The following is a 16,222-nucleotide window of genomic DNA, read 5'->3' on the forward strand; positions in this document are numbered from 1 at the left end:
TCCATATCGGGGCAACATTACAAAATTTTAATGGTTGCATATTGTTAAGAGCATCATTCTGAGCATCTTTTATTCTGTATTGCTTTTCAAAATATTTGTTCTGTTTGAGATATGAGTGATCAAAATTCTGGATTTCTGGCCTCTTATAACCTCTAATTATAGAATGCATGAGAATTTTTTTTTAAATCTATTGTTAAATAAATGTGAGACGATTCATGTTGCTTCATAGACATATTACTAAATATATCTCGGTAAACGTCTATGGAAGAAATAGTGCAGAGCCCCTTTTGCCTATAAATTGAAGGGCCAGCCCCTTTTTCTTGATTTCAAAAGAAAAGTAACTTGATATTTAACATATTTTGTTCAACAACTGTTCAGAAATTCGTTATCAATTTTGAGCTTTACGGAAAAAAACGTTTTAGGGGCCACCCCTTATCTCCTTTTCGGGGTCATATACCGAAATTTTGATGGTTGAATATTGTTAAGAGCATCATTCTAAGCATCTTTTATTCTATATTGCCTTACAAAATATTTGTCCTTTTTTAAAATGAATCAAATGTTTGGATTTCTAACCCCTTAAAATCCCTAATTACGTAACAGTTGATTAAGTTTTTACAATGTATAGTTTTTTAAGTGTTGGATAAACATTTTTGCTTCTCAAATATATAACAAAATATTTCTCAGTAGAGTGCTATGGAAGAAATACTTCAGAGCCCTTTTGGCCCTTAATTTGAGAGACCAGCCCCTTTTTCTTGATATCAAACGAAAGCTCTTGTAAATATAAATATTATTTGGTATACATGTTTTGTTAAATAATTTTTGAGAAAAGAGATATAAAAAGAAAACCATTAAAAATCACAGCGGTTTTTATACTCAATTTTCAGGTCCAGGCGAGCTTCAACGCCTTTTAAACCAGACAATTATTAATGCCTTAAGACACATCTACAATCTTTCATCTACCATCCCTGAACATTTGAACTAAATATCTGTTTTTGTTGAGGAGGAGATAGCAGGACAAGTAGACCCCCTGAAAATCGCTAAAACGTCAATATTTCACGAACGGAAATGACGTCATAGAAATAAAAATTTATATCCAAGGTTTTTATCAATATCTACAAGATCTTAAAGATTCAGGAAAATCGGTAGAGTCGTTTTCAAGAAATCGCTTGTACAAAAAAGCGTAAGAAAAAAGATAATAAAAGGGAAAAAGAAACAAAACAATAACAATGAGGTCTTCCGTTGGAAACAGAAGTCCTTTATTATAGTAAAGCTTAATTTCCTCATTTTATTTGCTTTTAACACTTATTCATTTGTGGATAGCCTCTTTTAATTATTTTTTTACACATAGTATACATGTTAATATTATCGTTTAGGTTAAGTCATAAATCTAAGGGAGGGGTGTCCGTAAACGTTGCATTAGGTTTTATATGAAAAAAAATCCAAAAAAAGAAGTCCCGAGTTAGCAGGTTATGTATTTTTTCTGCGATAATTGCTATACTCTGTCCCAAGATATCCGCGATTCACATTTTGCTTAATTACTTAATTTTTGTAAATATCTCAGGATTCACACGATTTTCATTCAAAAGTATGACAAACCAAGATTTCTCCTTTGAAACGCCCTGTATAGTTTATCAGGTTTCAAAACACGGCCGAATAATGTAACTGTGATGTCTACGGGGAACTGTATTGCAACAGACCCGGATGATAACGTTGAAAATAGTGCGAGGTATTTTTTTAAATTGCCTAAATTTGATGGAGAAATATCTTGGGACAGACTATACCTTCATAACCCGGATGAAAGACCAAAGAAAACATTTTATGGTTTAGAATAATTTTACATCTAACTTTGAATTGTTTTATTATCCATGGACATCATTATTACTTTAAACTTTAAAATAATATAATTCCTAATAGTTTGAACCATATGTTTTTGTTCATTTTTGTATAAACTGTCTGATGTTTTTCTTAATTGCTTTCCTAAAACATTCTTTAGAATTAAAATAGCCAACTGCGTGGCTGGATCTGTAGAGAAGCGGACAGGGATGAAAAATCTTAACTGAAATGGATGATGTATACATGTAAATGTATGCGTCCTTAATTTTATTGGTTGCAACTGACTGTAGAAAATAATTAACTTTTGAAAATTTAATTTTAAACTAGTGAATGTGTATTTAGAGCGTCGTATCTATAACGTTTGTTCATTAGGTCAAATTTGACTATAATTTTTATCACAGTCCTAAATAAGAATTTCAGATAAAAGACTATTTTGAAAAAAAAAGTTGGAGAGGTCCCCTCCATATTCAACTCCCCCGTTTTATGCACACATCATTTATTCATACATGTATAGACGTTGAACACAATCTGTTCATTGTTTACAAATTAATGTTTAAGGTTTACTACTAATATGTCGTGGTATAAAAATGAAATTAAAAAACGTTAGTGTATGTATATTAATTTGCATATATAAACCAAAGTCGTCAGATCCAAAGTATATGCCCAATCGTTATAACTCGCCCTACACTTTCCGCCATGATGTTACATGTAATTAGTCAACCCGCGTTCTTGTGCACCCCGTTCTGGAAAGTTCTTTCCATATAAAAATCGCATTAAATTGTTCCATTTCATTTAACTTTTTCGGTATTAACCAAAGCCGTCCATTCTAATGTAGCTGCCCGCGATGTATGAGGAACTTCTACACTTAAAATTTTTGTCATGGCGTTAATTAGTCAACCCGCGTTCTTAATTACCCCGTTCTGGAAAGTTCTATCCCATTTTCTTACCATTCGCAAGCGAATGAGTTCTATCCATGAACACTAAAATCGCACATTAAGCAACTAATTGCCTTATTTCATTAACTCAACATTTGTCGAATCTTAACTTCTATGTGTACTGTAAGTACGTTTCCAGTAAATATATTACCTCTTCACATAATCATTCAATATCAGTTCATTGTAAGTATATATTTTGATGCAAACTCCAACTGACTTGGATCCGCTAAAGTGTGTCCACCACTTTACTCTCATTTTTGGTATTTTGGGCTGGTTTATCGAAAATCGAAGAAGGTTTTTAATTAATTATACAATAACTTCTTATCAAATAAAATTCATTTATAGCTTTCGGACATCATTTTACACGTGTTGAAATACCAAATATGTAAGCAGTTGCTCTGGTGCAGGCATTTTATAGTTTATTGGCAAATGTCTTAACTTATAAGTATAGATGTAAATATATTAACATGAATTTGTTAGGCAATATGTTTCTAAAGAAAACTAGTTTATGTTCAGTATACATTTAAGAAACTTCGTTATTTTATTGGATAGATCTGGTGCTTACCGGTTAGCCATCTGCACGACATGAACAAGTTTGGAAATATACGCGATTATATATTGACCAGTGATACGTTATTTTATAACACTGGACATGAAGTATTAAACAAACAGATATATGTACATGTATAATTTAATTTCTTAAAGAGGTTGTGATCACTGTAAAAAAGGACATAAATGCTAATTTTTCTGTACTGCAGTTTACTTTCAACCGTTAAACCCATATAAACCGACATAAAGGAAAATTTTTAAATTTTCACGAAGAAAAACCCCTTTAAATTCCACAATTGAAGTCGAATTGTCAAGGAATTTAAAGCAAATTAAATCATATATTTAAAACTTATGACGGGTACAAGTATCAAGTTTACACGTATTTGATATAAAAATGACCTTTTTTAACTTTCTATGGGCAAGGCACAGGGAATTATTTCAAAGGCGTTTATGAATGATCAAATTGTTGTTACACATGACAAATCGAAATCCATGTAATCAAATTAAAGTTTATTTTAAACTCTATTATATTTTTTTGGATTAAAAATATATCAATTAAACAGTTGATTCCGTTCGCTAATAATAATTGGGTCAGATTTTCTAAACGATAAAATGTTTCTCCCACTGTTGCTTCATATTAATCTTCCCAAGTGAAAAATTTCTAATTCTGATTTTAGATAGTATTACGCACCATCAAAAAAATATATATTCAAGCGACGTCGTCAGTGTGAAAAATAATCTGTTGGAAATGAAACGACAATCCCTCTAATCATTGTGTCATTTCCTTTTCAATACCTATTTAATTTTTTGCTTTATTAATGATATCAGCAAGAATTTCAAACACAAATTGAAAAAAAAACCTTTTTTATATAAGACATCACAAAAAATATATAACACAAAAGGTAATAATACAACGAAAGAGAAAAAATATACATGTATATACAATACAAATGAAAACTTACACAGTATATCTAGGTTAGATATTTTACAATTAAATGGAATATTTTTTTAAAACCACAACGTTTAACAAATCACAGCAATGAGTTTAACAATATACAAGTATTCTGTTAAATTCAATTGGTTATCAAAAACCTTGCTAAAGCTAATGCCGTTGCTTGCATTGTGTAGTTGTATAAATCGTTTTGGCCTCATTTACATCAGCGTTAAATCTTTAAATTTTCGTATATAACATACAGCTACTAAAACTTTGGGCCTATATTAAAGGACCGTCGTTGTAAGAGAGAAAAACATAGCTGTGTGCACATAATACAGAAACTTAAAAACACATTTATTGACGTTGCAAATGGTCAGAAAAGAGTTTGATTTTCTTGTAGTCTAGCTGCCTTCTTTCCAGGTACAGACCTTGTAATTTTCTCATGAAATCCTTAAATCCTAACCTTGCTTGAATCAATGTCTCCTCACTGTTCATAGCAAACATGTTGTACTTCGTTTTTTCTTTACCAAATACAGAAACAGGAAATATATTACTAAGATGGGGATTTCCATGAAAAAAGTGCGGCAGATTTCCAGCTTCCAGACTATGTTGCATAAATTCGATGAAGTATCCCATTGCCTCCGTTACACTTGTAAGTTTAATAGGCTTGTCATGTATCGTCAGAAACAGGATGCAGTAAAGACAAAAGTTTTTCAGATGGTAAGACTTTACTACACTACCTAATTGATTGTGTGAATTTGATGCAAGTTTTCGTAACTCTCCTTTTAGCAATCTGCAAGCCGTCATCACATAAAGTGGACTTGAATATCTCTGGACGATGTCAAACATACACTTCTCATAACCACACGTTGAATTACGCCAAATGAGGTTTCCATCTTCTCTTAAAATAGCTGGATTCTTTTTATTGACCCACTTCATCACTCCGTATCGTTCACAAACGAAACCTTTTTGATTGAACATATATTCTTGATATTCGTCAATTGATAACAAAATACCAGGAACCAAATCAACTTCGAGGTTGACTTCACTAGAATGACCAATATCTTCTTTTCTTAAAAGCATGGCTCGCGAAGGCAAAATTTTATTTAGGAAACCTCTTAGCCCATTCTGACTTTTCCCTTTTATAGTTATTTTTAAGCTCGGGGAATTGACTTGTCGTACCAGTTTATACTCGTCTTTTGAATTTTCTGTCAATTTCTTCAACTGTTTATTAATTTCGTCCGTGGTTTGATCGAGAATAGAAGCAAAAATTTTCTTCTGAAAATGGCTAGTGTTTATATATGCTTTTTCCTGTACATAAGAAACCAATCCGCATTTTTGCCACCACGATGGAAGCTTTTCAGGATCCATTATCTCCATCTTGAAAAGTCCAGGTATAATACACCCATTATTGTCAAAGACAACATCAATTTTCATCTGAACATTTTCCAAATGAAATGGTAAAAGTAAATCAAATTCAAATGGATCACAGACCTTTAAACCCTCCCTCGAGCTTCCTTGTTTTCTAAGCGTTTTTCCTATATAAAGTCCAGGAAAACGTTTGTTTGCAGCTTCTCTCATCTCGCACACAACCAACTTTGAAAGCTCGTCTACAATTTTACAACTTATATTCCACTCATCTTCATTAATGTTTTTAAGTTTGTTCTCAAAGAATTCCTTTATTCTTTTGTCGTTGTCTCCAAAATGAAGGACGGGTTTTCTCCACTTTTCAAAATATTCATTACTAAGAGGCTTTTTCCTTTTGTTTAGAATTTCTGGTATTGGATATCTGTGTTTGTACAAATTAATAATTAGGTTAACATTGATTAAATTTTTATCTTTTTTTAAAAACATGGTTTAGAGACCCATCACATTAAAAAAATATAGTCACCGCATATATAAACTGCAAATTCACAATTTTTACATATTCCCAAGTCTATTGTTTCTGATCCACTCCTCCTATAAAAGTGGAGAGAAGTGGATAAACACTCGTAACTCGATGATGTAATTTTTATAAACTTCGACTGCTTTCGAACTTGGGATTCAAAGATCGAAAGCTTACATTGCAACAAACTGCACCAAAATAAGGTTAAACAGCATTAGAAAAAAACCACACAAATGGAATAAGAAGTTAATTAATTCATACAACACTATAGGCGGCGAAAAGTGTAAAAAAAAAAGTTGATGCAAATTTTTTTAAAAAAAACATGCTAAAATACGAAGCAGACCATCTTAAAACAAAACCAACAGACATTGTTGTAAAATAAAGAGACACCGATGCGAAACACACGATCGCCGATGCAAAAACAACAGTTATGCACTGAGTAAACGCCAGATGCAAATCACGAAAACCCTAATCCGTTAGTAATCGCTAGATGGCGTGGTAAGAGGAATTCGAACCATGAAGAATGTGTAACCTGGAGAAAACGTACTTTTGAATTACAGGGAACGTTTTTATGTTTGTTTCACCCAGGATTTTTTCCAGGGAGAAAGGAGGGGTCCGAAGAACCCCATACACATAGGTGCCCCAAGGGAAAATATATCTTGAATTCTTTCAAGTTTAACATTATTACATAATCTACAATTTTGATAGTAAAATAGGTTTGCAAGCTGGGGTAGGGCAGTGGTGGTGGTGGGGGCCGAGCCATATATTTGGTAATTTTACTATCAAAATTGTAGATTATGTAATAATCATTGTTAAACTTGAAAGAATTCAAGATATATTTTCCCTTGGGGCACCTATGTGTATATAGTTATTTAAGGAAAGCCTCGCTTTCAGTGTAATTTTTAGCATCTGTTGTCATTGTAGTTTTGTTTGATAACATCTAATCTCAAGCTTTCCTCTTCTTTGGACCTATTTATCGCTATTTTTTTTTGTATAATAACTTTTATGGAATTTTCGATTAATCATTTGTGATTGTGTTTGATATGAATGATTCCTTCTCTTAATTTGTTTGGAGTTTGAACAATGGCCTTGGGTCAGAGATTACGCACAAATTCTACTTTGCCTCAAATAGAGGAATCTGAAATCCTTTTAATTGATCCGTTTTAAAGAGGATATTGGTAGAATCGGAATGATCATCAGTGAACAATTATCACATAGCACATTCCGTGTTAAAAAGAATTTAATTAGACAGTGTATATAATGGCGTTAGTGCCAGAGAAAATACCACAGTCGCGCCCTCCGATAATACTACAGTGCCTTCAGTCAGGGCCGATTAAAGTACAAACTTGCATGTCAGATATGCTGTTGGATCTTCGAATTTTCCATTTAAAAGCGGTTCGCTTGTTCAAATGCACAGAGCCAATCCAGAAACTTCCGTCAACAATGATGTCCCTTGCTTCTACATTGCAATTGTGCCAACAAGCATTGACCACGTTGGGGCAAACTATGAACAAGACAGACGTCAACAAGTTTAGCCTTAGCACAGCTATATATGGTTAGTTTCGGAGCTGTGACCCCTGCATCTCAGATTTGAGCAGGTGACCTTGTCTCGCCTGAAATACGAGCAGATGGACAGATAACGCAAACTGGCTCCAGATGCAGACAAACTCAGTACTCCGTGTCCACCTTTGAAGGAAGTGATCTGGACAGCGCTGTGGGACCATTCCATTCCAGTAAAACCGGAACGCAATACCGTATATGACTAGATTCTTATATCAAATTCATGTTACTTAGAGGAATTCATAAACATTCCAATGATTGTGTATCTTCAATTTCCGAACAGATGTTGATGTATTTTGTTGCACATTGTGATAAAAACCTTCATTTGTCATATTCTACAATTAAACTATATCTTAGTGGTACACATTTGTTTTTATTTGAAGATGAAATGATTCAATCTTTTAGAAAACAGGTCAGGTCAACCTGAACCATGTTTGCAAACAATATTAAATGGTGTTAAAAAACAAGCTAGTACACGTGTGAAACATACAAGATTACCTATAACAAGTTCTATTCGATGTAAAATTTGTCATTTGCTTCATTCGGGTGTTCTTTGTTAGAAGCAGCATTCTCTGTTGCTTCTCTGGATTTCTACGATGTGGAGAGTTTACGGTTTTAATGTAAATGAACGTTTATTGACACAAGATGTAATGTGCACTGAGAATGCTGTTGTTAATGATTTAAAACAAAAATTGATCCTTTAAAAAGGAGTACCAATTCAGTTATTCAAAACAAATACAAATTTGTGCCCAGTTACTGCTATACACAAATATTTGGATTTAAAAGCTAGAACATTTTCATGTGTATCAAATCCTTTATTTGTTGCCAAAGAGGGTTCTGTCTTAACCAGGTTATATTTTGTAGACAAGTCAAAATTCCTTCTGTGTAAGTAATGTTACAATCCTGACAATTTTAATGGTCATTCATTCAGAATAGAAGCAGCTACTACAGCTTAAGAAGCACGTACCGAAGATCACGTTATTAAAACATTAGGGAGATGGTCTTCAAATTCTTATAGAACATATATTCACAAATCATCAAAAGTGATTCAACAAGCCCAAAAACAATTGGCATCCACCTATTTCTAATGATTTAGGATCATGATAATGTAACAAAGGACATTGTATTATTCTGCAAATATTTGTAAACAGGGCTTATGTTTCCATGTAGTTCATTCCATCGCGCTTGTTTTTTAATGTATATATCTTTAGTCATTAGTGTTCAATTTTATGGCTGTCACAAAATATCACAATACATTTTGTAATTTTTTAAGGTGGTGATAATATAAATTTACCTACACAAACTTTGGGGCTACAATCGTTTACAGTTTTCAAAATTAAACTTCAAACTCTTGTATTTGGCATTCTTGGTTCAAATTCAGATTTCTTGTTGTTTGAATTTTGAATTTTCACCAATTTTCCCCCATGTTTTCTAAGGGGAAAATTTGTAATTATATTTAACTTTCTTTAGAGTGTTATTTTTGTCATCTTGTATCCATTGTATTTTGTTGAAATTTATGTCACCCGATTATAGGGTTTTCATTTCGGACAGTATTTTTCATTTGCTAACATTTGTTCATCATAGCTGTAAATAGATGGTGGTTCCCAGTGTCCAATAATGAATATTTGAATAATTGTTGGTAAAATATATTAATCTTGTGTTATATAATAATTGAAGATTATATAATAATCATTGTTATATGTTAAAATCGTTCAAGCTTATTTCCTTTGGAGCAACCTATGTGTATAAGGTTATTTTTAGGAAAACCTCGCTCTAAGTGTTTTTTTCAGCGTCAGTAGCCATTGTTGTTTTGTTCGATACCACCATCCACCCCGCCACTCACGCTAAATAATTGCCCATGTTGATTTTGCTATTTTTACTGTAGTTTAGTGGGGTTTTTTGGCATCTTAACTTTTAAAGTTTTGTCAATCATATAAAGCATCAAGTTACCCTTCTAGACATACACACATGTAATTATTGTAAAATTAATGTTTTTTTAGGGGGGCAACACTAGTCCATTTTGATTTAATTTACTTCAAGAAATTGATGCTGAAATTATATTTGCAACAAATTTTTGACCTATATGGCATAATTTACGAAGGTCTTCAAACATTTGTGTTTAAATTTCGAGACATTAGAATACTGGTACCCAAAAACAAAAACACGCTTTCGTCTTCTTGTAACGGGACTACATAGGGGTAAGTCCCATAAATAATCCGAGTTCGGAAGGATAAAAAGAATAACAAGAATTTCAGTATTTAAAGAGTTACATTATATTTTGTCTAATTAACAATCATGCAAAATAAAAGTAAAAGATATGAAACTATCATATAAAATTCAATAATGTGATAATTACTATTATGGTAGATAGAGATTTAGGCTGCGATGCGTCTACTTGATAATTAATAATATTGCTAATTGCTGTTGATTTAACAACTGCACATATTATACATGTATAACAATACTTAATCCCGTCCGGGTACTATAGGCCCATCACATGGTTCTTATTATATTTCTTTTTTAATTCTCATAATTATAATGCAATAAATACCAATAGATCTTTTTAAACGATTACAGATATAGTGTTTCGATTGATTAATTAACAACTGGTTTAACTGCTCAGGCGACGCTTGTTTTATGTGTACTCAATTATTGCTGGCTCGTAGCATTGGGGGGGGGGGGGGGTTAAATAGTGTTAAATTAACATTAAACACCAAATAATCAAGGAATTTGTCTCCACCTTTTTTCGGAGCATGGAAAAACTGAAGTTGAAGTTATACGGCATATAACATATAAGCATTACCCTGCCCCCCCCCCCCCCCCCCCCCAACGGATTAGGGTTTTCGTGATTTGCATCTGGCGTTTACTCAGGGCATGACTGTTGGTTTTGCATTAGTGATCGTTTGTTTTGCATCGGTGTCTGTTGATTTTGCAAAAGAGGCTGTTGGTTTTGTTTTAGGCTGATTTGTTTTGTATTTTAGCATGCTTTGCATTAACGCCTTTTTTTTTTAACCATTTCCGCCGCCCAAAAAACAAACTAGTTTTGTTTAATCAACGTTGATTTCTTGAAATTTATAATTCTAACAATAAATGATCAAAAAGAAATATTAATATTATAAAAGGTCTTTTCTCTCAATATAGATTCATTTTTTTAAGTCGGACCTAAAGCACTGGTTAAAATTGTTTTGAACACAATAATTTCAAATATTATGTATCTATTTGTATAAAATGGGTACTGTTTATACATACACATACTTTGATAGTAAATTCCCTTTATATTTCATCTGACGCATTTCTTTTTCGTTTTCTACACTGGGCATTTGCAGTCTGAAATCAGATAAAATTCAATTTTGTTTCATAAATTTCCAAGGAATTTTGAAATCATTAACAGAATGCAAGTGTTAATATAATATATGTCTGATAGTATAAAGGCGTCATTGAAAATTGTAAAGAAAATAAAAGTTAACTTCGTGTGAATGTGGTGTAGATCGGGAAAAACAGATTTTAATTACATGTAAATATTTCAAGTGCTCTGAACCCCTCCCTCAAGTGCATTTTAGTCTAAGATCCAGCCAAAACTGAATTTAACTTCATGTAAATACGAAGTTAAAGTTAAATCCATGAGATAGTATCATTACTATTGGTCTATTTAGGCTGACTTTAAAGAGACAAAAAAACAATGCTATATTTTAAGCACAATAGCTGAAAAGAGATTTGATTTCGAAAATATAGACAAAAGTCTTCCAAAAACAGTAATACGAGACCGCACCATGGTATTAAACTCGGTATGCCTATAACACAACAACTTATGACAAAATAGAAAAGTTTCAACGGTGAAATTTATGGAGCAGTGGTGCAAAACAATCGTAAATGCAAATGTTTTAAAGACTTTTAAAAAAATTATTGCAACATACTAATATCATTGCAATTATTTTAGTGACTCAACTTGCTAAATTACTTTTAAATGCAGCAGCAACAAATTAAATACTTAAAAAAGTGAAATTTAAATATTTTGAAAATTAACACCAATTTGGCAAAAAATTTCCAAAAAAATGAATAAATGTTTAAAAAAAAACAGCTACTTGGACTGTTAGTATTACATACCTATTTGTATATAAACGTACGACGACAACTATCATGAAAATTGATAAGATGAATCCAAGTATAAACCATCTTGGATCAGTATTCGTCGTGATGTAAATATAGTATTCACAAACAATCCTTATGGTCGCATCAAGTGCAGAAGAATCTTGAATGAGAAAAATAAACCACCATTTATTAAAATAACAACCAAAGAATATTCTTGGTTCTCAAGAATAAAGCAAGACATCATTTACCAAAATAATAAATTAATTCTAAAAAAGACAAAATAGTATAAAAAAAAATTATAACCATCATGTTAATAAAGAAATCAGTCAAGCGAAAGATTTTCCTATTGACAGCAATTTCTGTTTGTTGTGGAGTCTGAAAATTGAAACCATAACGTTTTGTTGCATTCAAGTTAAAACTAAAACCAGATTGGTTTGAATAGAAATCATATCGACAGCTAATACTTACAAATATACCACGAACCAGTTGAAGTCTAAATCAAAACAGATATATTCTTACGTTCAGGAATTCATGAAAATTTAAAAAGAATGATTATAGAATTCACCATAGCAACGGAATCACATTGCTGCCCTTAAGCAACCACTCCCCTCATTAAATTCGTTAAATATATGGTAAAAAGAAATATCACAAAAACCAGTATGATACTATGACAAAACGGAAAGATCACAAAATCTATGACCAAAGAAATAATAAAAGAAAAATAAACAAAGCCACAGACTTAATATTAAGAAGAACAAATGCATTTTAAAAAAAGGTAAAGTCAAACACTTTAAAAATATAGTTTGTAGTTTTCTTTTTATACCAACAGTCGCAGATTAATTAATGATTTAGAGGTACAAAGGTGTTCTTACCCATTTTCAGATTTTCCAATAGTTGACAAAACTCTCTTGTATGGAATATTTAAACTTTCTGTGTCACTTCACCCTCTTCAAAAAATATTTAGGTTAACGTATAATATATTTTCAAATGGAAGTTAAAGGAAACAATTAGATTTGAAAAAGCTGCTAAGGACATTTTTTAAAAGAATAAATCATCAATTTAGAAAAAAATATTTAACATAGAAGGATCATCATCAGTCTTAAACGGGGACCAACGCTTTTTAAAATGAAGTTGACGATCGATATTTACGCTTGACAATACTTGTAATTCGTACATTGTGTTAAATTTTAAGACACCTGTAATCTTATTGACATAGTAAATTGTGACCCTGTTTTGCTTTTTAAAGTTTAGTGTCGTTAAATGGCACCAGAGTGCAGATGAATGTGTTTCCACGAAAAGAAAGAGAAAGCTGAGATACAACGGTATAATCGTAGAATACATTGAAATCTGTGATCGGTAATGAACAGAGAAGTTACATTAATTCAATGTCAGTGCGTTTTTTGTAATATTAATTACTCATATGCATTGATTTCGAAAATGATTACCTGTCGCCATGGAGCAACCTCAGAGAGATATTCTGCAGTAATCGGTCGGCTTATTGTATGGAAAATCAATAATGATTAAAAATATATTGTTTTAACTATCCTAAAAAAAAAAATAGCTTGGCACAATCCCATGTGAACTTTCTTGCATTTTGATGGCATTCGGATAAAAATCATGTCGATTATGATTTAGAAAACAAAAGACGTTTTCTTTTTTTAGCCCGTAATAATCTGAAATAAGTTAAACCATGTATGCATGTACATGTATATTGAGATTCTGTTAAAAATGGAAAGGTGAAGTAAAATATAGTTCAAACGAAAGGTGGTTGCATGTAAGTCCACTTGAGTGAGATTTTCTTTTATTTCAGAGTATGGATGGTTTAATGTTATACGTTAAACATTTCCTTATCTCTCTTACATTAAACTGAGCTCTCCAGAATTATGTAAGTACATTGGATATGATTTAATAATCAATTATTATTTAACATGAAATGCATCATCTGTGCTTTATTAAATATATAGCACCATTCGAATTCTCTGCTACAAGAACTTACCTTTGGAAAGAATTTTACTGAACTTGAACAATATGTTTTGTATGCTTATTAAGTTTTTTTCTGAGTAATACGTTCGAAGACTGATTTAAGTTCATAGAGGGTGTATACTTAACGGACAATTGGAAATTCGGTAGTTCGTGGTGCGGCTCTGTCAGTGGCTAATCCGTCTTCCCATAAATTAAAGTTATCGTTACTTAAAGAGTTATCTTTCTCTTATAGCAGGTAGGCATCACTTCCGATAAGTAATCACTGCGAGACAAATACGATATTTAACTACTACTACAACAACATTTGATGACATTTAAAATACCAAACAGAAAACATCAAAATTTATATATTAAAGAAGATGGGTGAATAAGGAGAGTAAAATGTCTATTTATGGACAGATTAGATATTTTGAAATTGAAATATTCACAAATCTGGTTTTTTTTAATAATTGAAAACAATGTATATTTAACATAGCATCGATTTGTAACTCTTAACGAGGCTGGGGGGTGGCTGCAATTTTAAAGCGTTTTTATCTCTATACAAAAAAGATTTTCACTTTAATATTCTATAACTCAAACAATGTACTGAAATTGTCTTTTGAAAGAAATTGATATGATGGTATTGAAGCATTATTTAAAGAGTCAATTGATGGTAAACCAAGGTTTACAAGATGCAAAAAATTATTTCAGCTGTTTTTCAGCTTTTTCTAACTTTTCAAAGGGAGGTAACTTGTAAAACTTCAAATATTTTGTTCTAATATTTTCTTTTTCTTTTTTTTTATTTTTAATTTCACCATCGAATTTTTTTTTAAATGCTCAATCTTTATTACACATGTATTGATTATTATTATGTTAAAATTTGGAAATAATCTTGTGGCTACTTTTTTTTTGTTTTACATATTTGCATTTGTATGACATACATATTTTTGGTAAAAATGTGATATTTTTCTTTATAACAAATAATGTTAAGTTTTTCTTATTGTGTTAATTTTTTGTGATGTTATTGGTATGTTTTTTGCCTTATTTATATTTCAAATATTTTTCATATTTTGTTTTTTACATAACGTGCAATTTCTTCAGATGCAATAAATGATAAAATTAACGGTGATTGTGATGTGGTCTTTCACATCAAAATGTAAATTAAGATTATATGAAACATTTCTGCAAATTTGGTGAATTTTGGAGAAATCTTTTTTGGACCCCCCAGCCTCCTTAAATATATTGAATACTTGAAAAAGGTTGATTCAAACTGGAGTATGCGTATCAAAACCTCCAAATAGTGTTCTTTTTTGGATTTACATTGTCTTTTCTTTTATAGAGTGGGTCTGGGGCCCGTTTCACTAAAAGGCGTACGCCCGGCGTAACCTTACGCCTGGCGTAAGTCCGGACTTAAGTCAAATATTTGGACTAAGGTCCGTTTCACTAAAAGGCGTAACTTTGCGCCCGCCTTAAGTTAAGACAAAAATCTACGCCTAGCCAAGGGTAGTCGTAACTTTTGATGAAACATGAAATGATTGCTAATTCTGTTGCTAAGAATATCAGTGCTGACCGTAATGTTAAATTGTACAATTTATCATGTAAATTTTATTAATTTCATATGAATTTAAAAAAAATAGAGAGTTTTCATAGGTGGTACATGTACCAATTCTTGAATAAAAATTTTCTTACCATGTTTTATGCACATTCTTTATATTTGCAGTTGCTGTTTACATGTTAAAACGACATATTTAGACAATCGATATATAGTTTTCATTCGATTATTTTTATTCAAAAATTTGATTTACGTTTCAAATATTTTAGTAGATTTGGCAATTAATAATGCAGAAAATATACACACACGATGCACATGTAGTGCAAAGGTGTATTTGTATAAGTTTGTACCATTTCAAGCATTTCATCCCCCCCCCCAACTTCCACGCAAAATATGTGTGAGCGCGATATTTTGAAATTAAAAACTCTATAAGTGAATTATTGACGTTTATTTTTTCCTCTTTTTTATTTCATTTTTGGTGAGTAAAAGGTGTCATGCTTAGATAGTTAAACTAAGGTTAATCACAAAAGTATTTTCAGTATTGTTAAAATGTAAATACATAAATATGATGAAAGCTCCAACTGTGTTTTAGAGTCGTCAAAAGTCCTTAATTTTTATTTAATATTAGATATTGTATTTATCATACAACCGATGCAAAACACTGACTCCAGATTAAATAGATTTTATTTCGTAGGTTACATACACCTACTCTATATTAACTTAAAATTTATATGAAGCCTCACTCAATATACTAAATACACATGAAAGTGTACTTCGGTAGTTTATGTTGAGTTCACCATATATCGAACACATACATCTTTACCTTGGATCGGATAACTTTGGATAAACATTTACAAATTAAATAAACGTGCATGCACTTATGGTTTGTTTAATTTATTCCTGAATTAGAACTGATGAACGAA

General features: G+C 31.5%; 1 pseudogene; it reads left to right on the plus strand.

Annotated features, from left to right (window-relative positions):
- The first annotated feature begins 7,219 nt into the window (after positions 1-7,219).
- LOC128165883 (uncharacterized) lies at positions 7,220-8,784 on the plus strand (annotated as a pseudogene).
- The last annotated feature ends 7,438 nt before the right edge of the window (positions 8,785-16,222 follow it).

The sequence above is a fragment of the Crassostrea angulata genome, chromosome 10 (genome assembly GCF_025612915.1).
Source record: "Crassostrea angulata isolate pt1a10 chromosome 10, ASM2561291v2, whole genome shotgun sequence".
In the NCBI taxonomy this organism is placed as follows: domain Eukaryota; kingdom Metazoa; phylum Mollusca; class Bivalvia; order Ostreida; family Ostreidae; genus Magallana; species Magallana angulata.